The sequence below is a fragment of the Podarcis raffonei genome, chromosome 17 (assembly GCF_027172205.1).
Source record: "Podarcis raffonei isolate rPodRaf1 chromosome 17, rPodRaf1.pri, whole genome shotgun sequence".
In the NCBI taxonomy this organism is placed as follows: Eukaryota; Metazoa; Chordata; class Lepidosauria; order Squamata; family Lacertidae; genus Podarcis; species Podarcis raffonei.
Genome location: NC_070618.1, coordinates 15,153,680 through 15,167,640, shown reverse-complemented (window position 1 = coordinate 15,167,640; position 13,961 = coordinate 15,153,680). Strand labels below are relative to the sequence as shown.

Sequence of the window (13,961 nt, the reverse complement as noted above, 5' to 3'; positions counted from 1 at the left end):
TTCCACTTGTATCATCCTCCAGACCCTGAAAACCAATTTCATGGGATTGTGGAAGGTGGTGTAAAAGTCTGCAGAGGAAGTCAGCAAAGATCATTTCCCCTTTCAGTTAACAGAGGCATTTATTAAATCAAAAGCTTTTCTGTTTATGGAAAGACTTTTTCCTTTCACATAAGGGCACAATTAGATAGAATGCATTGCAAGCACTCACCTATCTGGTCACCTGTGGTGAAAAACAAAGTCTCCAGGTGACCAAGCAGGAAAATTCTATTTATTCACTTCTCTCCTTCTTTAAGGCTACAAATGATTAAATTAAGTATAGGTAGGTTGGTTTAATGAAACTTTTTAATGGGCTGATAACATCTGTTTACTTATCTGAAAGACTGGTATTGAAAATGCTGCATTTTGATGTTCGGGGAAGAAATATGAGATTATCAGGATAAGCACTCAAATATAACTGAAAAATAGCACATGCTGAAAAAGAATTAATCTTTTAGTGTAAAGGTTTAGAACCCACTACAGATTTATTTACATCCTGAGGGAATTTGGCATGGCTAAGGAATTAAAAGGTTTCAAAATTAAAATGACAAGTTAGGACTGTGAACCACACTGCTGATTCACAATAGCTTCTTTATTATGAACTGCGACTTCTGTAACTATTAATAAATATGGCACAAGGTCTGAAAAACACACACTCTCTCCTTGATTTATTATGCCCCTACTAAATAGAAAGGAAGGGGTGGCTGGTGTTTTTTTTTAAGGCAATGAATGAAAGACCTATATGTTAAAAGTGTGCAGTAACTTGCAGAAATCAGGACATAAATTAAACATTGCTCTTTTGAAAAGTTTTATTACAAACAAAATAACAAAACTAAAAATGCGGCTTGAAATTAGAACCGAAACAAATCAAGGAAAAAACCTGCAATTGCAGAATTTGTTTGCATTTAAAATATTCAATTTGCAGTTGTCACATTCTTTGGTTTCCCCCCAGTTTAGATACTGGATGCCAAATATGGCTATGATCTAGCGACAGTTAGCAAACTAACAGTTAAAACGGACATTACTTTTATTTCATGTTTAGCAACCATGTCTGGGATTTAATTTTATTTGTAGTGCTGAGGGAAGATTCTTGTTAGGACAACAGTGTTGGAGAGGGGGGGCGTTAACCTTCCAAAGCATATTCCTGACAAAAATCCCCCCTCTGCAATGAACATAAGAAAAAAGCTGCATTTAGTGCAAATGGGAGCTTTTAAGGGAGGTTCCCCCTGCCACCGCTTATTGCAACAGAGCAATTTTTATCAGTTTGAATGCTGCTCATATAGCTCAGCTGGTAGAGCACAAGACTCTTAATGTCATGGTTGTGGGTTTGAGCCCCACTTTGAGTGAAAGAGAGGTTGAAAAGAGATTAACTTTGTGGTCCTTTCAAACTCTAGTGTTCTGTGATTTCTATAATAACGAATATATAGTCTTGCAAGATCTGAGAGTTCTGACGCTTCTACAGATACTACGACTATAAAGGACCATGAGGGGTTATTTCCCTGTATCCTTTTCTGGACATGTTGCGTTACAGACAAACCTGCTTCCGTATAAACATTCACAGTTTTGACATGTTCGCAGAGCTCCCAGTGACGCATCAAACATCACCTTAGCCTCTGGCCAATAAAGCTATCAGACCATTGTTTATATAGAACTAAAACTCTCATCAGTTTAGAACTGTGATCAAGAACAGGCACACTGCAAGCTGGAAAAAATATATGCTTCCTTAGCGCTTGAACACACTGCAGCAAAGGCGAATGTGCACTGGGCTGTAACACATTACTTCTCTGAGCAAAAGAAGTGATGAATGCTATTCCCTCTGCTGCCCACTGTTTGGCCAGTAATATCACTACCTAAGGACACTAGAGAGAGATGCGGGTGGCGCTGTGGGTTAAACCACAGAGCCTAGCGCTTGCCGATCAAAAGGTCAGTGGTTCGAATCCCCGCGATGGGGTGAGCTCCTGTTGCTTGGTCCCTGCTCCTGCCAACCTAGCAGTTCGAAAGCATGTCAAAGTGCAAGTAGATAAATAGGTACCACTCTGGCAGGAAGGTAAACGGCGTTTCCGTGTGCTGCTCTGGTTTGCCAGAAGCGGCTTAGTCATGCTGGCTACATGACGCGGAAGCTGTACGCCGGCTTCCTCAGCCAATAAAGCGAGATGAGCACCGCAACCCCAGAGTCGGCCACGACTGGACCTAATGGTCAGGGGTCCCTTTACCTTTACTTTTTAAAGGACACTAGATGAGATGCTTCTCAAGGTTCCTTTCCTCCCCGCAAAAAAAACACTGAATGATTTTTATGAAGGACTTCGGGGTTTGCTTATATATACATATCAATGGACTCTGCCTGCAAGAGACCTATGGACAAGCGGAATCCAACTGGTGGTTCATACCTAGCATGGACATAGACAAGACACAGCATGTGTAGGCAGTGGCAAAGGACTTGTGGATGCACCCCTTATGACAGGAGAAGCAGCTGAAGCAGATGTTAGGTACAGTAAGGAGAAAGAACTCTGATCAGAATAAGCACATGCACACATAATGCTAAATCATGGTGAAGGTGATGAAAGAAGCAGAAAGAGAATTTACACCAGAAAGGGGAGGAGGGAGGGAGAGAGAGGGAGCTTGCACCCCACTCCCAATCTCTTATCCGTGGGGGTGATCTGGAATGTTATGTCTTTTTTCCCATAAGCACCCTCTAGATGTTCTCATCTACAGCACCCATCAGCCATAGCGAGTATGGCCAATGAACAGGGAGGATGAGAATTATAATCCAGAACAATTGGAGGGTATCAAGTCGCCTACTGCTGCCGAATACTGTTCTTCTCTATCGGTGTGACTACACTCAATAATTACATTGACAGAATTACAAGTTACATACATGGTGTGTGTGTGAGAGAGAGGGAGGGAGGGGGGAGAGAAGGAACCTCCTCCGACCACCATTCCGCTCAAAATTGCCTCTTTCTGAAATATATTTTCTCTAAGAAAAACAACCATGTAATACGTGGTTTCATCCTAACAATGGGAAGACAAGGCCACTCTGTTCACAGAGAAAAGGTCATCTGCCCTGCTACCCAAGTCTTGGTGCAATATGAACTATTAAAATAAAACAGATGTTGCTTTGCAAGCTTGTTCCATTTCCCTGATTGCTCTTGTTGCCTTACTAAAATATGATGCTTTGCGGTCATTTCACAACTTTTGCTGTGTTTAGCACACAAAGCAAAAAGGTAAAAGAGTTTGACTACTAGTTAGTGAAATAATTAGAGAAGAAACCTCATACTGATAATATTCCCATTACATAATTTTCTCATACACATCTGACTACCTAAATTTTAGACCCTAAAATCAGGACATGCAATTATAGCATTACACAGTTCCTGAAGGTCATGCCATTGTGACCATCCTTTTAATTAAAACATATGTTTACAAATCCAGATGTACAAGAGGCTAATGAAAATAGTTGCCCAGAAACCTCTAACCAACACAAGATTAAAAACAGCAGATACAGAGGTTGAATGAATAAATAAAACACTGGTTTTTTAAAAAGCAAACATGAAGCAACCAGAGTTTTCTATGTCATTTATTTCAATGGGAGTGTTTAGGGCATGTTTAGCCATTGTGATGTCTCATAGATTTCTATGGGAAAGATTTAAGTCTGACTCGACCATGCCCCATATAAATGTGACATATTATTGGGTCAAAATAAATACCCAGGTAAAGTGAGAAAAATAGGTCCTAATATTAGCTATTAGAACCCAGTAAAATAAATGAGAATTACTTCTGCATAGTAAATCAGAACTCAGCTATAGCACCATTAAAGCAGCTTCTGCTATATATATATATAGGCAAAGGACCTCTGACAGTTAAGTCCAGTCATGAACGATTCTGGGGTTGCGGCGCTCATCTCGCTTTACTGGCCGAGGGAGCTGAAGTTTTTCTGCAGACAGTTTTTCGGGTCATGTGGCTAGCATGACTAAGCCACTTCTGGCGAAACCAGAGCAGTGCACGGAAACGCCCTATACCTTCCCACCAGAGAGGTACCTATTTATCTACTTGCAAATATTAAAAACACGATAAAACATCAAACATTAAAAACTTCCCTAAACGGCTGCTTTCAGATGTCTTCTAAAAGTCAGGTAGTTGTTTATTTCCTTGACATCTGATGGGAGGGCATTCCACAGGGCAGGCGGCACTACCGAGAAGGCCCTCTGCCTGGTTCTCTGTAACCTCACTTCTCGCAGTGAGGGAACCGCCAGAAGGCCCTCGGCGCTGGACCTCAGTGTCTGAGCAGAACGATGGGAGTGGAGACACTCATTCAACAGTTAGGGTTTCTCTTTCACACTGTCACATAGACTCTAGAGTTGGACCATGAGTATCTAGAAAGGTGCTCTTGCCATAGGAATAAGAAGGAGGGATAATATAAACTTTTGAGAATACACAGGATGAGGCTTGAATAATGTATCAGAAACCCATGCTTGAACATGCTTGTAATTACTAATTAGGTCAATGGGGGCGAAAGTCCCTTTTGAGAGTTCACACTTCCTTTCCATCAGTTAAAAAGTGATGCCAGTGATAGTAAAACAAACAAAAAATTAATCAGACTTATTTTTTTGTCCTTACGGGAGCCCATTCCTGAAATGGAAATCCACCTTCCCCTCTGAACAGATCATGCAAACAGACTAGTTTCACCACATTAGCATATAGCTTCAGTGCTCAAAAGTTCTACTGATGCCATCTTGAAGTAATCAGAATTAAAACTCCGTAGGAGTTATTTTTAGTAAGTGTAGCATATTCCACACTCACATGCCTTGTTTTGCCTTTTGATTCCAGCTGCTATGTAGCAGTGACATTTATGCAATGTACTGTAGTAAAACTGCAACTATTTGTGGCTTTTGAAAACTATTAGCACATTCCCCCCACCCCCCACTTCTTGGAATTCCTATTCTACAAAATGTTAAGTGTCTGAGAAGCAGAGCATGTATGGAAATCAGAACAGAGGTAGTACAGGGATCAAAAAGCAAAACAGCCAACAACTTTGAATTACTTGCAACCTCTTGTCATGCAGGAACCTGTGTAACCTGGGTCTTGCGACTGCATCCAACTGTTTCAATAGGGCCACATTTTTGGAAGGAACTTCCAGTGATCAGGATGGAAGAAAAAATCCGCTGCTTGGACATTTGGGACCTTAAGGTCAAACTGTTGCGCTTTCCAGAATGGACCCAGCCAGGAAGTAATAGGATGAGGGACATCCAGCCTTCAAAGCAAAATGGGTACATGGGTGAAGGAAGCTAAACTCTTCCCCTCTCATGACTTGTCTCCATTCAGCATCTCTTCCCAAGCCCCTTTGTCTTCAGTCACTTCTGGTATTGGGAGTCCCAGCATGGGAAAAATGGTCCGAGAGGTTTTTCGTTTGCCCTGTCACTTTCCCTGGGAAAACCTGCTATTTACTGTTGAATTGTAACAAATGCCAATCAGGTTTTCTTCAGATGGCAGTTTGTTCTGATTCAGAGGTATACAGTGGGTTTCCCCAAGGGAAAGTTGGTGAGACAAAAGGAAAACCTATCAGGGTTAGAAACTCAGATATGTAAGCTAGGGGCCAAATGGCTCCTTAAACCAAGGCTGCAGTCGCCAAAACAGAATGTCTAGTTGCCATTTTGGGGAAGACAGCTCTAAAGTCTTACTTTTAAAATGATGGATTGACTTGTGATTGGTTCTCAGTTAAACATCTGGCTAGCTCGGATGACAACCTTGAGCTAGGTTAAGAGCTTTGAAAACTTAAAAAAGAAAAGTCACTTGATCCAGGGACAGTCCACATTATATATTGGCCTATTCCAACCTCTATTTTTTAATTGGTGACGTAGACCATTCATAATGTAAGAATACTCTTTACAACTGTGAGCAGACAAACTACAATAATTGATTATAACGTTGTTCACTGCTCAGGCTGCACAGAAAAAGCAATTTGGTTCCAGAAATTCATTCTGATTGTGCAGACAAAACATAAGTGATAGAATTCAACAGGATGTGTTGCTAGTGTGTGAAAACAGTCCAGATCCAATGATCCCCAGGCATGCACCTCCAGATGGTGGAGATCTCAGGTGCTATCCTGGCGCCCAGGAATCTTCACATGTTCAGACCCACGCCTATAAAATCACAAGACAAACTGAAGAAATCATGGGACAAATGGAAGTGTAGATGAGTCCAGAGTCTTGGCAAAACAAGCCAAGTAGATCTGCTGGACACTGAACTCAGCAAATTGGCATAAACAGCTACTTTGGGCATTCTAAAGAGCTTGCGTATGCTATCATTTCTTTCTTGAAAGGGTAAAAAAAAGAGAGAAAAGCAGACCACATCCTGTGTCACGAAGTCCTTTGGGATCTCACGGTGGTTTCCAAAGCATTTTGTCATTTTTGAGGGGTAGTGGCTGTTAGTGAGAAACTCATATCTGAAACACAAAACCAGCTATTTCTTTTGGGGTGTGGAAAGGTTAATAAAGAATGACTTACAACACTGCTTTCAAGAAGGAAGTATAACAGGATGCCGTCAAATTCTTTACATGCCATTGGTGTATCTGGGCTATAACATATGACCTACCATGTGACGACTAACTAGCAGTATAAGCTCAGTAATTTCCCTATGTTTTCTTAACCATTCGCCTAACCATTCCCCAGGCCAGCTCATTTCACTGGAAGCCTGATTTAGAAACTGCTCTCCTCCTCCTCCTTGTATGGACAAAAGGAACCAAAGGAATCCTAATGAATAAGACATTCCCTTCTCCAACCCACTCCTCCTGCTGCTCCCTCCCGGCAGCCACCGATTCTCCATTTCCTGATGAAAAGCCACCAATGAAGTCAGAAGCAGCACATCTGGCTTATGTTAAGGTACTTATTTGATTAACACATTTTCATCAATGTTGCATTAGGCAGAAAAGGTGGATGATGAAAGGAAGGCACAAACTCAACAAGCATGTTGCAAAGTAACTATTCAGAACAAGAACCTCCTAAAAGTCTGGTAGGGTAATGTATGAAGATTTGGAGGGATGAGTGTAAGTTGAAAGCAAGATGCCCCCACACCAAACCAGCAGAATGAGAAGTTGTTTGAAGTATATATTATCTCACCAAAATGGTTATATGAAAATAAATGGTCTAATCTTCCGAAGGCAATTGTGTTAAGGCAGATGCACACTTTTTAAAACTGTAGACGGTAACTCTAGTTTCCAGAATATTATACAACAAGAAACAACTCAAGACAGATGCTATTTAAAGAAAGTGAGGAGGGGGGAGAACTAAAAACAACTGGGGGGGGGGGAGGAAAGAGGAGAGATAAATAATTTTTCCAGACAAACTGATAACTCATCGGTGAGCAGGTTAAGTGGTAACAAGTAGAACTTGGGATAACAATCCTAAATAGTGTTTTAACTACTAAATTAAGTGAATGAAAAGAAATAGCGAAGCAGTGCGAGGCAGCTTAGAGAATGGTGATATAAAGGCACCATTCTATGCTTGCTTTTTCAGACACAATTAAACACACTCTCTATATCAATGGGTGCATTATTAGAAAGGGAGAGAGCGAGAGAGAAGTCAAAGGAGAAACAGACCTCACAAGTGCTGTACAAACCCAAGAGGCTAGCTACCCCTATTGTGTTTCTCCAGTGTCCATTTGCTGTACTCAAGAAGGTCTCATGTAGCAGAAAAGTATAAGCTGTGTTTTAAAATAGCCCTTTGAAAAGGAGGAGAAAGCTGCATGATCCCGCTGATAACCCCAAGTACATTACACTGCACTGCAGCAGCAGGAGAAGGAGGCTGTTCCGAGTAGCTCAGAAACGGGTCTGCAATCATTTAGAGACCTATTTCTCCTAAAATATTACAGGCTACTTCTGAAAACTGCATGCTGCAAAGGCGCAGAGTATTTCCTCCACTCCTGCTAACTTCATCTAACTGATTAATTTTGGTTGGGACAAGCAAGAAGTGTCTTAAGTTATTAAGGCAGGAAAAGGAAACATAACATTTGCAACCGTTACCGCATAGTTTGCAGCAGACGGGAGCCACATATTCTTTTAAACCTCAACCACGCTGCCTGCAACCTTTATGATAAAATGCACTCTTCGGAACAAAACACTTAACGACAGGACAACCTGTGCTGTCTAGAGTAAGGAAAGAATAAGAAACAGGAGCTTACCTCATTTGATGCCTAGGATCTTTGAAGCAGACGCGTGCCTCTCCCACCCCCCACCCCCTACAAAGACTCCTTTTTTTAGCTCATTGAAATCAAATTCCTTCTCTGCCTCCTTATGGGACTGTGATGTCAGAAGGCTGAGGGCTGGTTTATAGAAAGGGAAAGAGAGGGGGAGAGAGCACGCACAAGCTCCCCCCCCCCTTCAATCCATTCATACAAAGAAATGTTAGAAAGTAAATGTCAGGCTGAGTCTCTGCAGTACTGTATAGCAAAATAGGAACTTCTAGCAAGGCTCACTCTGCCACTGACATCACTTTCCACCTCCCACAAAGGCTGTCGTTTCAGCTCCATTTGTAACCAAACACAATTGAAATAAAACCCAAACCATAATATTTCAAGGTTTGAAAGTATCAGCTTCAGTTTTCAGGATGGTAAGTGATGCAAACTGTTCAGCAAGAGCAGCCAGCATGGCATCCTCCAGATGTTGCACTACAACTCCCATAATCCCTGATCATGCTGAGGCTGATGGGAATTGTAGTTACAGGAGATTGTATCTGCTCACAGTGACCTACCACTGGTTTTGCCACCTTTATGAAACATTATGTTATAAAACAAAACAACTATGTCCACTACTGAATACAAATACATTCTACACTGACACAACTTAGAAATACTTTTAATATGTTAAACCAGAGCTTCATGACACAGTAATTAAGTTTTGCTAGCAAACCAGAGGTTAAACTGCCTTCCAGCCCCTGGAGAAGCGCGGGGAGTGTCAGCACGACACACCTACACACTGCAGCCAACACACTAACCTGTCGTAACACACAGTTTGGAAGGCTATGTGTTAAACGGTCTAGAAATCAATCCATCAACCAACCAAGCAACCAACCAACCTGCTTAGCCCCACAATTAGAATTTGTGGTGCCATTGAAAGCCCAAGTCTCTCTATTTTTTTGTCAGAAAGCATGATGTTACCATGTATAAAACGGACTGCAGCCACAAAAATCACATCATTTTGTTATGTTAAATTTAGAAAGCGACATGGGGGTGCAACTGCAGAGTTATCCTGTTGCAGCCCTGATTCACAAGATTGTACGAGGATCCTAAAAGTATACAGTACTGAAAGATGTAAAAAGGAAAGGAAAGATGCAGGCCGAATGCAAAAAATAATAATAACCCAGAAGTGGTGGCAGTATATGAAGCAAAGAAATGTTAATATCATTATTTTAACACACTGAGGGACGCTTTCTTACAAGGCATGTAAGAGGACTGCCTCTCACCATATAAACCAACCTGGACTCTGTGTTCATCATCTGAGGCCTTTCTTCATGTGCCTTCTCCATGAGAGGTCTGGAGGGCGGCAACACAAGAACACGCCTTTTCTGTATTGGCTCCCCCTTTGTGGTATGCTCTCCCCAGGGAGTTTCACCTGGCACAATCATTATATATTTTTAGGTGCCAGGCAAAAATGTTCTTCTTGAACCAGGCCTTGAGCTGATTAATATTCTACAGCCTTCTAAATGTGCTTGGGGTGGCATTGTTGCTTCTGTTTTAACTTCCTTGGAAGTCAAACAGCATAGTTCCCAAACGTCACAAACCCAGACTGTTCCAGTTTGTGAACTATTTTTGGAAGCCGGACGTCTGGCGAGCCTTCTGATTGGCTGCAGGAACTTCTGCCGTGCTTTGGTTTTTGAACGTTTTGGAAGTCGAACTGACTTCCGGAATGGATTCCATTCGACTTCCAAGGTACAACAGTATTTGTGCTTTTATCTAGTTTTTTGTCTTGTGAACTGCCCTGAAATATTTTGATGAAGGATGGTATATAAATCTTAATAATAATAATAATAATAATAATAATAATAATAATATTTACTCAGAGATGAGTAAAACCCTGTTCAAATACAGCTTACTCCTAGTAAGTATGTTTAGGATTGCCACTTAAATGTAACTCCTCATGCAACTTTTGTATTATGATAGAGATCCACTTACAAAATTGTAATTGCTGTTCAAAATTCAGAGCAACTGTGCAGAGTGGAGATTGGCAAAAATAAATAAATAAAGCTGGTTTCTCCTACTGGGCCGTGTTACTGAGAAAAGATGAGGTCACAGCTTTTATGTGTTTTTAAAAGGTGAAAGCCCCAACTTATACATCTGAACCCTTCTCATTTTATGGTTATCAGGGCATCTAACTTCGTATGATATAATAATAATAATAATAATTTATTATTTATACCCCATCCATCTGACTGGGTTTCCCCAGCCACTCTGGGTGGCTCCCAACAGAATATTAAAAACACAATAAAACAGGTGTATACAAATCATAGTATGAGGGCATATCTACATACAGTGGTACCTCGGGTTAAGAACTTAATTCGTTCTGGAGGTCTGTTCTTAACCTGAAACTGTTCTTAACCTGAAGCACACTTTAGCTAATGGGACCTCCCGCTGCTGCGCGGTTTCTGTTCTCATCCTGAAGCAAAGTTCTTAACCCGAGGTACTATTTCTGGGTTAGCGGAGTCTGTAACCTGAAGCTTCTGTAACCTGAAGCGTCTGTAACCTGAGGTACCACTGTACTAGTTTAAGTCGTGTTGGGTGCCGTATCTTCTCTCTGCCCCTCCAACTTTACTACAGTTCCCAGGATTCCCAGAGGAGAGGGAACGAATGCAAAACCAATTTAAATCTGTAGTGAGTGTCGGCTAGATGAGCAAAACAGTGTGCATATACCGTTGCTTGAAAATAAAGGCTATACAATTCAGCATAGCGAGGGAAACTGAAGCATTCATTGTTCCTAAGGAAAGTGTAGTTCACACAATGCAGTGTGTTCCAATAATTTATATCTAGCAAAACCAATTATGTGAAATCCCTGGGCTATAAATACAAGTTCAGAAGAGAACAAAAAACATTCCCTTTTATTTTCAGTGCCCATTATTTGTTGCTCATTTTCAGGCATAAGAAATGCACAATGTTTTAACTCCTCACCTCGGTCTGGGGTGGCAGGCAAAACAATCCAATGCAATGGCGCTTTCCAAAAAGGAACTGCCCTCGATTGCAAGCATCTTAAGGTGCCTGAAGTCAGTTTAATGGCACAGGAAACCAGGCCATCAAGACATTTACATGCTAATGCAATTATGGGGTAGACTGGAGAACACAAGCCTCTAGAGAATAGCTGTAGATGCTACATTATTTTTGAGGGGTGGGGAGGGGAGAAAGAGAGATTGTCCTGGTATATTCTTTCCTGCAAATCAGTCTATTTGCACTGAATCTGAAATGGCATTCATACAAGTAAAAAAGCACATGTATGGAGAGCTAGCGTCTTCAGAATGAAATGTGGCATACATTGTGCAAAAACACCACTGGAACCATTAACTGAATAATAGGATTTCCCTATAAATAGACATATTTTGCAGCATCCTATATGGTCTTTCTCTTAACATGGACATCAAATCTAATCTCAGGACTGAAAAAGCAAGATGGAGACATATCACAGATTAACCAAGTGTTATTTTTTTAAAAATGTTTCATTTCATAATCAGGTATCAATCAGTGTTGCTTGTTATTCTGAGCTATAGAATGTTTAGGCTGAGATTCTATGCACAGTTACTTAGGCATAACCCGGACATAATTCAATGGGACTTGTTTCTGCGTGAGTAAGTATTTTTGGTCTTCTGTTCATCACTTGCCTTCTCTTCTACCTTCTAAAGTTGTGTGTTAGTTTGAACACTCAGCAGGACTGAATGCTAAAGGCTCTCCTGAAATGACCTACTTCAGGTGCAAGGTTGAATACTTGGCTATGGGCTGGGGGGGAACCTCCCTGCACATAGAAAACTAGGGTATCAGGGATAATGCTCCAGTTATATAAATCTACAGTAACTATAGGATAGACAGGGCAGGACAGGATAGGATAGTAGAGCATCATCCAGGTTAATTTCCACTAGAAAATCTCTGTACTGCTACTTAGGGGGAAATAATATTATTATTGGGTAGTATTCAATTGGGTTTTATTCAGAGTAGACCCACTGAAATTAATGAACATGACTAACTCGGGTTATTTAATTTCAAGAGCTCTACTTCTGTGTAAAACTTAAGCTGAATTGAATACCAGTCAATATTGGTGAACCAGTCCCAAGTTGTTAATGCAGCGGTTCTCAAACTTTTTTTTTTTTGGCTGCTACTGATATCTTGCTGCTTTTATTCATTCTGAAGGCAAGATGTGCCTTAAAATGGGATTGGCAACAGATCATGGCTTTATGAAGTCAGCTATTACTAGTGGTGGTGGTGCTAAAACCAACTGAAAGATTGAATTAGCATCACTTGTATATTTATTTTTAAAATATACATTTATATATTGATTAGTACCTTAAAGGAGGGACGCGGGTGGTGCTGTGGTTTAAACCACAGAGCCTAGGACTTGCTGATCAGAAGGTCGGTGGTTCGATTCCCTGTGACAGGGTGAGCACCTGTTGCTCAGTCCCTGCTCCTGCCAATCCAGCAGTTCGAAAGCACATCAAAGTGCAAGTAGATAAATAGGTACTGCTCCAGCGGGAAGGTAAACGGCGTTTCCGTGCGCTGCTCTGGTTCGCCAGAAGCGGCTTAGTCATGCTGGCCACATGACCCGGAAGCTGTACGCTGGCTCCCTTGGCCAATAAAACGAGATGAGCGCCGCAACCCCAGAGTCGGCCACAACTGGACCTAATGGTCAGGGGTCCCTTTACCTTTACCTAGTACCTTAAGCGTTTTACAAAATAATAAATACCGTATAATGATGAAACTGAGAAACTAAAACATGGTGCAAATACAGTGCAACAAGAAATGTTAAAATCCTAAACATACAAAAACATAGCGGCACATCTTTAGAGTCAGTTATCTGCACTGGAAATACAAGAAAAGAACCTTCCACATTGGATTTTCCATCACCATCTACAATGCAAGCACATCTTCGGTTCCAGCTTTCGAACCTACTTCTTTCTATCATAACATATAATTTCATTTGTAGCATAAACAGGACTATTACATTTTTTGCTCAGGCTATGAAGAGCACCTTTCACCAACACACTTGTACAATGAAGAAGAAGGAAAGGCAAATAACTGCCAAGCAGAAATTTTCTTATAATGTGAGTTATATTTTGGCAAGCTCTAGCTTTTGTTTGCTTGTCTTAACCGAAAGTACAAAGAGCCACAAGAAGCATTGTAAAACAATATGCTATTAAAGTGATCCATTCAACTAAAACAAACGTTTCCCGTCCCATATGTCTCATGTGTTTATTTTATCAGTGCAAACTAATATTCTGATTATGCAATAAGATAGCAGCATGCTACATTCACTCTAACAGGAATTTCTTCTTCCCAGGTCAACAGTACATTCAAGGGGGGGGGGAAATATTTCTGGTTTTATGGGTGGGTGGGGAAATGTAGTTGCTTTTAGTTCTACATGTCTAGGAAATCAGCAAGCACCTTATGGATATTTACTGCTGCATAGAATGTTGGTGTGAAACTTGGACCATTCCAGAGAACCAAACTTGTGAGAAGCCCCTATATTCTGATACAGCTATGAGGAATGAATAAACATATCCTGTCCTGTGCCTTTGAATCCCCACCCACCCAGTGGCTTGACAGAGCTGACCCTGCCAGGCCTTCTTTAGTGTAAGTTTAGAGTCACTAGGAAAGTGCAACTAGGCTCATGGTAATTTTTGGATTGGCCAAAGAGACAACTGCCATCAGACATGGGTCTCACTTTGCCATCGGGTCAAACACCA

At 41.1% G+C, this 13,961-nt stretch overlaps 1 protein-coding gene across 9 annotated transcripts in view; it reads right to left on the bottom strand.

The window, feature by feature from the left end:
• Positions 1-13,961, bottom strand: part of LOC128405290 (A-kinase anchor protein 2-like) — a 96,761-nt gene that overhangs the window by 20,385 nt on the left and 62,415 nt on the right. For 2 of the 9 annotated variants that reach the window (XM_053371788.1, XM_053371793.1), the window contains exon 1: positions 8,209-8,649. The exons of 6 other annotated variants lie outside the window; for them this stretch is intronic. The gene's annotated coding sequence lies outside the window, so the exon portion shown is untranslated. Of the gene's footprint in view, positions 1-8,208; positions 8,651-13,961 lie in introns of those variants that run through there. One more of the 9 variants, XM_053371785.1, reaches the window with a different exon arrangement.